This window comes from Mobula birostris, chromosome 10 (assembly GCF_030028105.1).
Source record: "Mobula birostris isolate sMobBir1 chromosome 10, sMobBir1.hap1, whole genome shotgun sequence".
Lineage (NCBI taxonomy): Eukaryota > Metazoa > Chordata > Chondrichthyes > Myliobatiformes > Myliobatidae > Mobula > Mobula birostris.
The window spans coordinates 64,105,637-64,121,737 of record NC_092379.1 but is presented as its reverse complement, the minus strand read 5'-3'; positions in this window follow the sequence as shown (position 1 = coordinate 64,121,737).

The following is a 16,101-nucleotide window of genomic DNA, read 5'->3' as shown; positions in this document are numbered from 1 at the left end:
TCAAAACACAATAATCACCCATATACAACCCATTTCATATTCTGATGCACATTTATGAACTTAATAGATAGGAGGATCCTACCCAGGAATTCCTTGTTCCCTATCATGCTTGAGATTACTGCAGCATACTTGTACTTGTGGACTTCCTTCATGCAAAGGCAGGTCATCCCCTTTTTCCAAGTTCTGTGATTTCATATTCTCTTGGTTAGTGTTACCTTATATTTTAAACTCTTTTTTGTCTTTTACAGCTTCATGTACAATAATGATTGATTTTCTGAGAAATACAGAAAATAACGGACCTTAGACACTTAGCTCACAGCAGATGTAGACTCAAGCTTTGAATTTTACTAAATTCACTTTCCTTTTGAGAATGACTGACTGAGCTATATCATATTATGGTTGCACATGGAGTACAAGGATCCCAGTCAATGACTTGGGGTGAAGTATTGTAGAATATGGCTATGCACCACAAATGATAATGTAGAAGAGAATTCATCTAATAAACTGCAATTTGATTAGCAATGCCCATTCTCAATGGGAGCTTTCATCTTGCTAAGCTACAACATCTTGGCTCCAAATAAATTTTTATGCTAATCCTCTGCCACTAGTTGCCAAAAATATAAATGCTGCAAATGGCTGCAATTAGAATTAGAAAGTATCAGTCTGGGAATTGAGTTGTTCTGCATACATTCTGCAGGCTTTAAACTGTTACCTAAGAGTCAATGACAACAGAGAGTAGTTACTCTCATTCCTTTTCACAGTCTGCTTCATGGTTTGGGTCGCAGATAGCTGTGTGAAATTGTTGTTCATTACAATACTTATGCAATTTGATCAGAGTGGACAGTAAGGCACTTCCCAAAGGAATTGTTTCAGGAGAATCATTGAGCCAGGAATTGAAGTTAAGGAAGGGAGATGGTCACTCATGGGAAGCTGTTTTTCATGGAATCATTAATGGATTGCCTATGGAATTATTACTCATGTAATGCTGGTTGAGCTCATAGCAAAAAGAGGTACAGAGTCATTAAAATGATTCTAACTTCAGCTGTTATATTAAGATAGTTGCATTCTCACAACCTTGAACAAAGGCATTCTATCACAGAATAAAGTGTTTCTTATTACTTGCTGAAAATCCTAAGTCAGTTCACAGCGATCACATTTTTGGCTGTTGTAACTGCTCTTGCCCTATACAATCTACCTATCGTAGAGCACTACAGCACAGAATCAGGCCCTTCAGCTCATTCAGTCCATGCTGAACAGCTATTCCGCCTAGTCCCAGTGGCTCACCTCAGAACCATAGCTCTCCGTACCCCTCCCATCTATGTACTTTTTCAGCACGCTTCAATCTCTGCGAGCAGATGCTTGTAGGTGAGGCAGCATGAGATTTTAAAAGAGCATGGGGTCTTTCCAGACTTCTTGGTGGGCTTCAATTATAGCGATCTATTAGACACTTGTCAAAGACCAATATAAAAAATGTTATGTGTAAGCAGAGCGGCCATTTTGTGAGTGAGACAGTGTTAGAGTTGGCTAGAGTTAACAGAATAAAGGATAGCCTCACTCAACTTCACTCATTCTAACATGTTTCCACAACCTATGGACTCACTTTCATGGACTCTTCATCTCATGCTCTTGATAATTATTGCTTAATTATTTATTTGTTATTTTGTTTGTTCTTTTTGTATTTACACAGTTTGTTGTCTTATGCATATTAGTTGTTTGTTCATCTTGTTGTGTGCATTTTTCATTGATTCTGTGTTTCTTGCTATTTACTATAACTTCCCACATGAAAATTAATCATAGAGTGGTATATAATGACATATATGTATGCACTTTGATAATAAGTTTATTTCCAATTTTGAACTTTAAGTGGTTTGTCCAGACTTTGGCTTAAGAGGCTTGTGCGAGAAGGAGTGAAGGGTCTACGTAGTTTCTGGTAAGTTTCTATCTTTCTTTGTCTACTAGTACAAAGCTAGTGTAATGAGCATGGGTCTAGGGTCAGTAGTATGGTCTTCATGTGGGAACTCTGCAAGACCCCCAGTCTCTGCACAAGGGTGCATCCAGTTGCAGCTCCTTACAAAGCCTGTTAAGGTACTGAAACTGCAGCTGGATGTCCTTCAGCTCCTATGGGAGAATGAGGAAGTGATAGATAGGAACTACAGGCAATTAGTCACCCTTCAGTTGCATGAAGGAAATAGATGGGTAACAGTCTGGAGAGGGATGGAGAATAGGCATCCAGTGCAGTATACCCCTGTGGCTGCTGCCCTCAGTAATAAGTACACTGCTTTCGGTACTGTTGGAGGTTGACCAACTGGGGAAAGCCATTGCAATCAATTCTCTGGCACTGCATCTGGCTCTTTGGCTCTGAAGGGGAGGTTGGTGGGGGGGGGGGAGAGGGGAGTGCAGTAGTGATAGGGATTCCATAGTTAGAGGAGCAGACAGGAGATGCTGTGGACTTGAAAGTGACACCTGGGTGATATTATTGCTCCTACGTGCCAGTGTCAGGGACATCTCTATAACATTGAATCAGGTTCGCATGTCTGGCGAGTGAGACAGAAATCATTATTTGCGAACAAGTATATCAATAATTTATCTATAAACAGTAAAAATTCAGCCAAACATTCATGTTTCCCGAGTTACAGAAACTACAAAGCTGAATATTCAACAAACATACAGTACATTCAGCAAATATACTTAGTTAAAATCACGGGCAGAGCATACCTTCCCAATGGTTATGTGCACCACTTGCCCTAAACAAAAGCTCTTCCACATGCTAGTTTATATCTGGGATATTTGAAACTGGACACCAGGCGGCTAACCAATGGGAAAAGCAGCTGCAGTTTCTAAACTAATCAATCATGACAAAGCGACTTTCGACAATCAGAAAAAATCACGCCACCCCCTCCCCACAGGACAGTCTCAGATTAGGTCTGCAGCATTCTAAAGGAGGAGGGTGAATATCCAGAAGTTGTGGTACATATTGGTACCAATGACATAGGTAGGAAAAGGGATGAGGTCCTGAAGAGAGAATATAGAGAGTTAGGTAAAAAGCTGAAAAGCAAGGCCTCAAGGATGATCAGCTCTGGATTGCTGCCTGTGCAACATGCCAGTGAGGGTAAGAACAGGATATTTAGTAGAAGAATGCATGGCTGAGGAATTGGTGCAGGGGGCATGATTTCAGATTTAGTGTCAAAGAGTCGTAGAAGAGTACAACACAGAAACAGGCCCTTTGGCCCTTCTTGAGCCATTTCTGGATCATCAGGATATCTTCTGGGGAAGGTATGACCTGTACAAAAAGGGCTGTTTGCACCTGATCCTGAGGAGGATCAACATCCTTGTGGGCAGGTTTGCTAGAGCAGTTGAGGAGGGTTTAAACTAATTTGGCAGGGTGATGGGAACTGAAGAGATAGGTCAGAGAATAGAGTGGTTGGTATTGAAGTAGATGAAGTGTGAGGTGAGACTGTGAGGAAGGATAGGCAGATGATAGGCAAAATTGGAGTCAGTAGGATGGGTTGAGGAGTTTCTTTATACTAAATAGCTGGTTCAACACTTCAACAGTTTGGAAAAGTGAGGGTAAAGTAAAAGGGAAGGAGAATGCAGGAGAGGTACTAAAATCACTAGAATAAATAAAGCGACAAAAAGTTTACAAAGAGATAAGATTTTTTTCTTCTGGTAACATAGAGGCATAATTGAAAAAGGTGAAAAATACAGGACTGAAGGTTTTATATTTGAATGCATGCAGTACATGGAATAAGGATCTTGTAGCACAGTTAGAAATTGGCAGGCGTCACTGAGTTGTGGTTGAAAGAAGATCATAGTTGGGAGCATAATATTCAAGGATATGTATTGCATTGAAAAGAGCTTTGAGCAGCTGGCAATTGGAGAGATTGGAACCGTGTGAAGACATAGTTCACTCGGGTTTTCTGAATGAATAGGAAAGGCAGTTTTGAACCTGCCTAATGGTTCGAGGGATTTAGACAAACAAACTTGCAGAGATATCACAGACAGTTGCAAGAAACATAAGGTTGTTATAGTAAGTGATTTTAACTTTCCACTTATTGACTAGGAGTCCCATACTGTAGAAGGACTAGATGGGATAGAGCTTGTCAAAAGTGTTCAGGAAAGTTTCCTTAATCAGTACATGGAAATCCCAATGAGAGAGTCTGCAATACTTGATCTGCCATAAGGGAATGAGACAGGACAGGTGACAGAAGTTTGTGTAGGGTGTCACGTGACCGGCAACAATGAATATCAATTGAGTCAGGTTTTATAAAAACAAACAAACATTTATTAAACTCTGCTCAAAAAAAATAGCGAAATGTATTTAAAAGACTGACTTAACCGGAAGTTAACTGCTATATGGCAACTCTGGAACAGTTCCTAAAAGGGTAGATGTGAAAGCAGTTCTTAACATGGTAAATTCGAACACAGTTCTTAGAATAGTAAATTTGAAAGTCTAAGAGATTTATACAGTCAATTAGGAAAGACTTTCCTGAAGTAAAGAATTCCTCGAAGACATCACGTTACTGTTGATCCCAGCTGGAACCTGCTTTGGCCGCAGGATTCATAATGAAGGAAATAAAACAGTTTAAAGGACCTGACCTTTTCCTCTGGAGAATAGACAATGCACTATCCTTCCTACTTTAGCAGGGGTTATCTCAGTTGTAGGTCACTGTTTCTTGACCAAAGACTCAATAAGGTCGATCCTTTATGAAACTGCTAAACAACACCAACTTTTCTCAATCCTTCGGGTCTTGTACTTTTATAAAGTTCTTCACTCTCCGATATTAAACCGCAAAGGCAAAACTAAAACAAAAACCTGGCAGATATTGTTGAAACTGCCAGCACAGAGGTTCAACCTTAAAATAGAAAGTAAAACTCCGGTTTAAAAACGAACTGCGTCATAAGACGAATACGTAACATAATGGAGTATCTAACACAAAACTAAACTGAAAATTAATGGCGCCACACCAGGGGTCTCCTTTATATACCTGTTGAGAACAGGTCATCATGTGACCTCACTGGCGGGAAAATTACATCATGTAACCTCCGCAAGACCATTACGTCATGCTCATAAGATATTCAATTACATCGTGGTCATAAGATAGTCACAAGACATCCATGAGGTATGTAACACCTCCCTCCAAAAATAATTGGTCTTTTAAGAGCAAAATTTTAACTATTAACTATTTACAAAAAAAATACAAATGTATAAAATTTACAACTTACACAATATACACAGTATTATCATACAGCATTTTGCAAACTAATATACAGTAGGAGTGTTACAAGCATTAAAATACCACTCCATAAAAAATTTACCTTTTACATTTAACATCTAGATAGACAATCAGCGATCACATTATCTTTACCTTTAATATGAGTTATCAAAATATTACACTCCTGTAACATCAAACTTTGTTGCCAAATTGGAGTTTGATTTATTTCCTTAACCATTTTCTTTAACTGAGTCTGGACCTGCAACATAACCAAGGTGAGTCACAGTGACATGACCAAATTCACTTTTAGCTAAGTTAATAGTTAAGTTACCTTTTGAAAGTCTTTCAAATAGTTTCTCCACCGCAGTAATATGTGCTTTCCAAGTATTATTTCCTATAACTAATTCATCAATGTAGGCATCTGTATCTTTTAATCCATGAATCACACTATTAATCATCCACTGGAAAGTACCTGGTGCATTCTTCATCCCAAATGGAAGAACATTATATTCATATAACCCGGATGGGGTTACAAATGCAGAAATCTCTCTACCTCTATCCGTCAATGGAACACACCAATAACCTTTTAACAAATCAATCTTTGTAAGGAACTTTGCATATACATATAAATAGGTGAGGACGCTTGCGAGGCTTCAGGCGAAAGGTAGCAGGCGAGGCTTTAGGTGAAAAGTAATAGGCGAGGCTTCAGGTGAAAGGTAGTAGGCGAGGCTTCAGCCAAAGGCTACAGAAGGAAGGGAAAGGGAAGGGAACAGTCCAGCAACTGAAGCTGAACCCCGGAGCTGTTTATGTAGCCAGCCCAAAATGAGAATCATGTGCCTCAATTAAGGCACACAACAGGAGAAGGGAAAACCGGAAAACCTAGAACACGGATCGATGGACCGGACCGTGAACTGGAATGCGGACTTCACGGACCGGACCATGACACCTATTGGCCTTCATTAGACAAAATATTGAGCTTCGGAGATGGGATGTTATGTTGAAGTTGTATAAGATGTCGGTGAGGCCTAATCTGGAATATTGTGTGCAGTTTTGGTCACCTACCTGCAGAAAAGATATAAATAAGGTTGAAAGAGTACAAAGAAAACTTACAAGGAGGACCAGAGTAATAAGGAAAGGTTGAATAGGCCATGTTTCCTAAAGGGGGAAGTCTTGCATGACAAATCTGTCTTAAATCTTTGAGGAAATAACAGGCAAGGTAGACAAAGGAGAGTCTGTGGAAGTTTTTACTTTAATTTTCAGAAGGCCTTTGACAAGGTGCAGCATACGGTGCTGCAACATATGAGGCAATGGTATTACGGGAAAGGTACTGGCATGGATAGAAGATTGGCTGCTTGGCAGGAAGCAGAATGGGAATAAAGGGGCCTCCCCTGGTTTTCTGCGTGGAATTGTGTTGGGCCTTTTTTTTTCTTTGATAAAAGTCAATGATTTAGATGATAGAATTGATGGCTTTGTGGCCATGCTTGTGGATGATAGAAAGGTAGGTGTAGAGGCAGGAAGTTTTGAGGAAGCAGGCAGTTTGCCAAAGGACTTAAACAGATTAGGAGAATGGGCAAAGAAGAGGCAATGGCATATACTGTATCAAAGTGTAGAATCATTTTTGGAAAAAGAAATAAAGACGTAGAAAATTTTCTAAATGGGGAGCAAATTCAAAAATCAGAGTTGCAAAGGGACTTGGGAATCCTTGTGCAGGATTCCCTAAGTGTTAACTTGCAGGCTGAGTCAATGGTAAGGAAGGCAAATGCAATGTTAGCAATCATTTCAAGAGGACTAGAATATAAAAACAAGGATTTAACACTGAGAATTTCCAAGGCTTTGGTCAGACCACACTTGGAGTATCATGAGTAGTTTTGGGGCTCTTATCTAAGAAAGGATGTTCTGGCAGTAGATAAGGTCCAGAGGAGGTTCATGAGGATGAATCCGAGAATGAAAGTTTTTGATGGCTCTGAACCTATAATCATTAGAGTTTAGAAGACAGGTTGGGGGGGGTGAGGAGCCCTGGATAAAGTGGACATGGAAAGGATGTTTTCTATAGGGGGAATCTAGGACCAGAGGGCACAGCCTCAGAATAGAGTGACATCCCTTTAAAAGAGAGATGAGGAGACATTTTTTTAGTGGTGAGTCTGTGGAATTCATTGTGACTGACAGTTGAGAAGGACAAGTCATTGGGTATATTTAAAGTGGAGGTTGATAGGTTCTTGATTTGTAGGGTCATTAAAGGATATGGTGAAAAGGCAGGAGAATGGGGTTGAGAGAGATAAAAAAAATCAGCCATGATTAAATGGCAGAACAGACTTGATTTGCTGAATAACTTAACTCAGCTCCTCAATCTTATAACCTCACTTATCCAAACTTCTTCTGAATGTTGTAATCAAACCTGCACCCACCACTTTTGTTGGTAGCTCATTCCACATTCGCACTACCTTCTGAGTGAAGAAGACCCCCCCCCCCGCGCACCCCCTTCCTGGTTCGCCTAAAAAATTTCACCTTTCAACCTTAACCTATGACCTCTAGTTCTTGACTCACCTATCCTCAGTGAAAAAGCCTGCTTGCATTTACCCTATTTATACCCCTCATAATCCAGCACATTTCCTTCAAATTTCTCCCCCTCCCTCCCTCCACCCAGGCTACAGGGAACAAAGTCCCAACCTATTCAACCCTTCCCTATAATTCAGGCATTGTAAATTTTATCTGTACTCTTTCAACCTAATTGATATCTTTCCTCTAGGTAGGTGATCAGAAATGCATGCAATACTCCATTTTGGACCTCAGCGAAATCTTATGCAGCTTCAACATAACATCCCAACTTCTGTACTCATTACTCTGATTTACAAAGGCCAATGTACCAAAAGCTCTCTTTAAGACCCTTTCTACCTGTGACACCACTTTCAAAGAATTATAGATCTGTATTCCCAGATCCCTTTGTTCTCCTTATCATATAGCTTCCCTGATGGTTCCTTTGTCCACCTTTTTCCCATCTACCTCAAATCTCATCTTCAACTGCAACATTTACTCCCTGTCTGTGAGCACAGTGGTGGGCTGATTCACTGAACACAAAAGGACACAAGACAATAGGAGCAGGAGAAGGCCAGTAAACCCATAAAGCCTTCCCCATTATTTATTGAGTCATTTAGTAATACAGCAGGGAATCAGGCCCGTCAGCTCATCTGGTCCGCGCTGACCACAGCATCCTCCCTGCTTAAAAGACCATAAGACTATAAGGCATAGGAGCAGAATTAGGCAATTTGGCCCATCAAGTCTGCTTCGCCATTCAATCATGCCTGATCCTTTCTTTCCTCCTCCTCAGCTCCACTACCCAGCCTTCTCGCTGTAACCATTAGTGCCATGGCCAATTAAGAACCGATCAATCTCCACCTTTAATACACCCAAAGACCTGGCCTCCACTGCTGCCTGTGGTAATAGATTCCACAAATTCACCACCCACTGGCTAAAGAAATTCCTGTGCATCTCTATTTCAAATGGATGCCCCTCTGTCCCGAGGCTGTGCCCCCTTGTCCTAAATACCTCCATCATGGGAAACATCCTTTCCACATCTACCCTATCTAGGCCTTTCAACATTCGAAAGGTTTCAATGTGATCCCCCCTCACCCTTTTAAATTCCAGCGAGTACTGACCCAGAGCCATCAGACTTTCCTCATATGATAACCCTTTCGTTCCTGGAATCATCCTTGTGAAATTTCTCTGAACCCTTTCCAATACCAGCACATCTTTTCTTGAATTAGGAGCCCAAAACTCTTCACAATACTCAAGGTGAGGCCTCACCAGTGCCTTATAAATCCTCAGCATAACATCACTGCTCTTATATTCTGGACCTCTTGAAATGAATGCTAAAATTGCATTTGCCTTTCCCACCACTGACTCAACCTGCAAGTTAACCTTTAGGGTGTTCTGTACAAGGACTCCCAAGATCTTTTACATCTCAGGTTTTTGGATTTTTCTCTCCATTTAGAAAATCATCCCAGTTGCCTAATTTCAGTCTATATTCCTCAAATTCCTCCCTTCCATTTACCTATCCAATGGTACATGAGTTCAATTTCTTTTTACCTCACATCATTGCATTTGAAAAGCATTGGTGTGCTTTTGCCAGATCTGCATTAAACCCAGGCTTTCCTCTGAGCCTCCCCTACTCAATCCAACTGTCCTGAAGCTACAGCTAGCCTCTCTTCTTCACATGGAGTCTCTGGGTTTATGATTGACAATGCCTGCTTTGATGCTACTAATGAGACGATTGGGCCAATTTCCCATTCTTCTGCTAATGGCTTCATTAATTGAACGAAGCACTCCTGCAAGGTCATATCCCTTCTACTGGTTTTTTTTCAAACCCATTAAAATATTGCAGTTTTAAATAATTCTGAAGGATCTTAATTTTCATTCTCTTCTTACCTTCAAGTTTTCTGGTCTGCATTTAGAAATTGAAAGCAAATCAAGTAAAAAAAATCCTGTGCTTCTGATTGAGACAGAGATCAAATTTAACGTGGACTTTCGCTACAAGGGTTTGCATTTTCTCTTTAGAGTATAGCTGTACTTTTACAGAAACAGAAATGGCACCTGACATATGCAGTGCATTGTTACCAATCTATGAAATGACAACCGAAATGGACATGGAATTTATTTTAACCAATTGATAACTGATTCCAAACTTTAAATAGGTGAATGTGATGAAAATGTACACTCTGCTGTATTTAGTCACATCACTTGGCTGCTTCCCAGAATACAGTAGACAATGCGTGAACGGATGGAGCATAATTTACTCTTTCGTATTGTAGATTTGAGAGCACATTCCCTTAATGCAATATGATAGTTGTTGTTTCCTGATAGCCCTGTATATTTACTTAGGGAATGAAACTTTAAAGCTTTGTAGCTCCTGCTGTGGGACAGGTAATACAATATTCCTGCAATGTCAAATCGATCCATTCTGAATCTTAATATAATTGTTCAGTGTCCCAATCCTGTCAACTCTTATTACTTCTTGTACTTAACCCACTACAACTGAGGATATTGCATGAAGTTTACAGTGGAATACAACTTTAACTGTCCTTATATCTGTGGGCACCAGTGAATCCATTTAATGGGAATTCAGATTGGAAATGGCAAGCTGCTAAAACTGGCATGAGTTTCTTTCATCTTTTCGGTGATAAAATTAGCTAAAGAGACTGAAATGAGACAAGCGTTAAAATCTATATGATGCAGATGTGGGACAAGTTTTACTGAATTTGAGTAAAGATATCAAGTGTACTAGGGCAATGATAGATTATTTGGCCTGGGCCTGTAACTATTATTAGGAACAAATCTGCGTATTAATACATGGACATGGTTTTTGATTGCCACACCAATCTCCTTGAATTTTTGTAGTTCCCATTGAGCAAGAAAAGCTCATGTGATATATTGTGCCAGGATTTCTGAAAACCCTTCCAAGAAAGGTTGCTAAATAGGTTGACTAATGAATATTTTAAGTAAAATACACTGAGTGGCAACTTTATTAGGTACACCTATACACGTGCTTGTTATTGCAAATATCTAATCAGCCAATCATTTGTCAGCAACTCAATGCATAAAAGCAAGACATGGTCAAGAAGTTCAGTTGTTGTTCATTCCAAACAGCAGAATAGGAGAAAAAATGTCATCTAAGTGACTTTGACCATGCAGTGAAGTTGGTGCCGGACTGGGTGGTTTGAGTATCGCAGAAACTGCTGGTCTTTTGGGGATTTTCACACATAACACTCTTTAGAGTTTACAGTGAATGGTGCAAAACAGCTAGTGAGGGCGAAGATGACTTGTTAATGAGAGGTCAGAGGGGAATGGACAAACTGGTTCAAGCTGCCAGGAAGGTGACAGTAACCAAATAATGACTTATTACAGCAGTGGTATGCAGAAGAACATCTCTGAACACACAACACGTTGAACCATAAAGTGGATGGGCTACAGCAGTGGAAGATCACAAACATACACTCAATATGTAGATGTACGAAGATGTACAAAGAATTGACGATAAGTGAAGTGAAGTTATTCAACCTAGAATAACATTACACAGGGCTGTCTTAATGAGTGATACCTTCTGCTTCCAAAGCACATAAGACATTATAGACTGAGATATCGATGGGGTGGTCACACCCAGAGTACAGGCTTCAGACAGTAGATGGGTGACCACCAGGGAAGGTAAGTGGATTATGAAGTCAGTGTAGGCTTCCCTTGTAGCCATTCCCCTCAGGAACACGTATACCCTTTAGGATACTGCTGGGGAGCGGGGGGATGACCCATCAGGGCACAGCAGCAACAGCCAGGCCCGTGGCACTGTGGCCAGCTCCGAGGCTCAGCTTGTACAGCTCTTCTGCACAGATACTGCTGCTGCCCAGGTTGGGACCCGGCTGGGCTTGAACTCAGGACCATCTGCCTTGAAGTCCAGTGCTGATGCCACTACACCAGCAGCCAGCCCAGCAGGGAAGGATAAAGTCAGGCAGTATGATCATTGGAAACTTTTCTTGGGAAAGGGTGACCTGTCCAAGGGGGGTGTGTTGCTCTTGAACTGGAGAGAAACCAATATCCTGCCCGGGAGGTTTTCTAATGCTACTCGGGAGGGTTTAAACTAGCTTCGCAGGGGACTGGGAACTTCATCAAAAGTCTCAGGTCTGTAAGTGAAGGATCAGATAGGAAAGTAGATGTCAGGGAAAGATTGATAGGCAAAATCAAAATAACAGGCATGATGGGTCGGATAGTTTGAAGTGTGTGTATTTTAATGCTAGGAGTATTCTGGGTAAGGGTGATGAACTTAAAGCATGGATCAGTACATGGAACTACGATGTTGGAGCCATAACTAAAAATCGGTTGAGAGAGGGGCAATGGATGAGTACTGTCCCAGGGTGTTGATGTTTTAGAAATGAAGAGAAGGAGGTGGGGGGTGGAGTTGCAATACTAATCAGGGGTAGTATCACAGCTGCCCTCAGAGGAGACAGTCATGGAGGGTTCAGACTCTGACTCCATTCGGGCAGAACTCACCGATAGGAAGGGTGCAGTCACACTGATGTGATTATGCAACAGACACCCCCCCCCGCCCCCCGCCAATAAACCCCTGGACATTGAGAACAGATAGTAGTCATATTAATGAAATGTGTAAAATTAATGGGGTTGTTGTCATGGGGGATTTCAACTTCTCTAAAATAAACTGAGACATTCTTAGTGCTAGAGGTTTAGATGGGGCAGAAATTGTTAAATGTATCTAGGAGGGTTTCTTAAATCAATATGTAGATTGTCCAGTGAAAGGAGGGGCTGTACTGGATCTGGTGTTATGTGTGGCCAGGTGACTGACCTTTCAGTGGGTGTTTGTCCATCGTCGACGTTGATGAAGACCTCAACACCATTGTGATGGCGTGGAGACTAGCGCGTGATTTGGATTTAAGTGAGGGAGAGTTGCGCAGTGTCAGCCTCACTCTCTCTTCCCAATTCCCATCTGGATCCAGTAGAAAGACAGAGTCAAGACGGCTGAAGATGGGACTAGGCGCAGTGGATGACCAGGACGTCTTCCGTTTGTTACTCTGCCCTACACGCTCCACGACGCTTGCAGAGACCGCCTTCTTGACTGTTAGACCTTCCATTGTTCTCGTCTGCTCAATCCGCTGGAGTCTGTCTTCACATACTGGGATAGACAACTCCCTGTCTCACCGAGGGTTTGAAACCTGTCGGCTACCCTCACCTGGTTTCTCCTGCTTGTTGAAGCCGTTGCCCGGGGTGTGACCACTGTCGCATGCAAACAACTACGGGGAGCCACAGGTGAGAGCTGAGTGCCAGGTGGGGACCAAAGGTGGACCAACTGCCTTGAAAAGACACGAGATGTTCCCCCACCAGAGGTGCTACCCCTCCCTGACACCTCATACACCCCCAAGGAGGGTGAGCAGTTAGGGAACAGGGACTACAAGTCCTAACTTTCAGGATAGATATAGATAAGGATAGGTATGGTCCTTGCATGAGAGTCTTAAATTGGAGTAGGGCAGATTGCAAGAGTATTAGGCAGGAACCAAGAAGATTTAATTGCAAACACATTTTTCTCTGGCAAGTCCGCATCAGACATGTGGAGGGTGTTTAAAGATCAATTGCATAGGGTGAAGGAAAGGTATGTTCCTGTCAGAAGGAAGGATGGGGATGGAAAGATAAGAACCTTGGATGTCCAGAAAGGTGATGAATTTGGTCAAGAAGAAAAAGAAAAAGTATGAAAAGCTTCAGAAGTCAGGATCAAACAGAGCACATGAGGAGTATGAAGAAGCCAGAAAAGAACTAAAGAAGGGGATTGGGAAAGCCATGAGACGTGATTGTAAGTTCTTGGCAAGTAGGATTAAGGTGAATCCCAACGCATTCCATAAGACTGTAAAACATAGGGGAAGAATCAGACCATTCAGCCTACTGAGTCCGCTATGCCATTTAATCATGGCTAATCCGTTTTTTCCCTCCTGAGCCCCACTCCCTGATTTCTCCCTGTAACCTTTGATGCCATGTCCAATCAAGAACCTATCAAGCTCTGCCTTAAAAACACCCAATGACCTGGCCTCCACGGCTGCCTGTGGTAACAAATCCCACAAATTCACCACCCTCTGGCTAAAGAAATTTCTCTGCATCTTTGTTTTAAATGGACACATCTCTATCCTGAGGCTGTGCTCTCGTGTCCTAGACCTCCTCACCATTGGAAACATCCTTTCCACATCTACTCTGTCTAGACCTTTCAACATTCAAAAGGTTTCAATGAGATTCCCCCCCCCCCCATCCTTCTAAATTCCAGTGAGTACAGACCCAGAGCTATCAAAATTTTCCTCCTATAATAGCCCTTTCATTCCCGGAATCATCCTTGTGAACCTCCTCTGAACCTTCTCCAATACCAGCACATCTGTTTTTAGACAAGGAGCCCAGAACTATTCACAATATTCATGGTGAAGCCTCACCAGTGCCTTATAAAACCTCAGCATCACATCCCTGCTCTTGTATTCCAGACCTCTTGAAATGAATGCTAATGTGGCATTTGCCGTCCTCACCACTGACTCTACCTGCAGGTTAACCTTTAGTGTAATCTGCACAAGGACTCCCAAGTCCCTTCGCATTTCGGAATTTTGGATTTTTTCTCCATTCAGAAAATAGTCTGCACATTTATTTCTTCTACCAAAGTGCATGACCATGTATTTTCTAACATTGTATTTCATTTGCATTTTCTTGCCCATTCTCCAAATTTGTCTAATTCCTTCTGCAGCCTACCTGTTTCCTCAATACTACATGCCCCTCCTGCATACAATTATAATTGCAATCTGCATACCATCTGCAAACTTGGCAACAAAACCATCTATTCCATCATCTGAATCATTTGTACACAGCATAAAAAGAAGCCTTGGACAGTCAGCTCCCAAGATCAACCCCTGCGGAACACCACTAGTCACTGGCAGCCAATCAGAAAAGGATCCTTTCATTCCCACTCCCTGCCTCCTACCAATCAGCCAATGCTCTAACCATGTTAGTAACTTTCCTATAGTACCATGGGCCCTTAGCTTGGTAAGCAGCCTCATGTGTGGCACCTTGTCAAATGCCTTCTGAAAGTCCAAATATACAACAACCACTGCATCCCCTTTATCTATCCTACTTGTAATTTCCTCAAAGAATTCCAACAGGTTCATCAGGTGAGACTTTCCCTGAAGGAAACCATGCTGACTTTGTCCTATGTTATCCTGTATCACCAAGTACTCTATCACCTCATCCTTAACAATTGACTCCACCATCTTTCCAACCATGGAGGTCAGGCTAACTGGTCTATAATTTCCTTTCTGCTGCCTTCCTCTTTTCTTAAAGAGTGGAGTGATATTTGCAATTTTCCAGTCCTCTGACACCATGCCAAAGTCCAATGATTTTTGAAAGATCATTACTAATACCTCCACAATCTCTACAACTACCTCTTTCAGAACCCTAGGGTGCAGTTTATCTGGTCCGGGTGACTTATATCCTTAGGTCTTTCAGCTTTTTGAGCATCTTCACCCTTTTATTAGGAACTGCACTCACTTCTCTTCCCTTGAACCCTTCAGCATCTGGCACACTGCTAGTGTCTTCCACAGTAAAGGCTGATGCAAAATACTCACTTAGTTCATCTGCCACCTTCTTGTCCCCCGTTATTATTTCTCTGGTCTCACTTTTTAGTGGTCCTGTGTCCACTCTCATCTCTCTTTTGTTTTTTACATACTTGTAAAAGCTTTTACTATCCACTCTGATATTGTTTGCTAGCTTACTTTCATATTTTATCTTTTCCACCCAATGATTCTTTTAGTTGTTCTCTGTAGGTTTTTAAAAGCTTCCCAATCCTCCATCTTACCACCAATTTTTGCTTTGTGTATGCCTTCTCTTTTGCTTTTACATTAGTTTTGACTTCCCCTGTCAGCCACAGTTGTATTAATTTGTCATTTGAGTGTTCCATTATTTTGGCATACATCTATCTTGCACCTTCCTCATTTTCTCCAGAAATGCACACCACTGCTGCTCTGCTGTCATCCTTACCAGCAGCTCCTTACAATTTACCTTGGCCAACTCCTCTCTCATACCACTGTAATTTCCCTTACTCCACTGAAATACTGCTATGTCAAAATTTGCTTTCTCACTATCAAGTTTCAAGTTGAATTCAATCATATTGTGATCACTGTCTCCTAAGTTCTTTTACCTTAAGCTCCCTAATCACCTCCAGTTCATTACATAACACCCAATCCAGTATAGCTGATCCCCTAGTAGGCTCAATGACAAACTACTCTAAAAAGCCATTTCATAGGCATTCAACAAACTCACACTCTTAAGATCCATTACCAACGTGATTTTCCAAATTGACCTGCATGTTGAAATC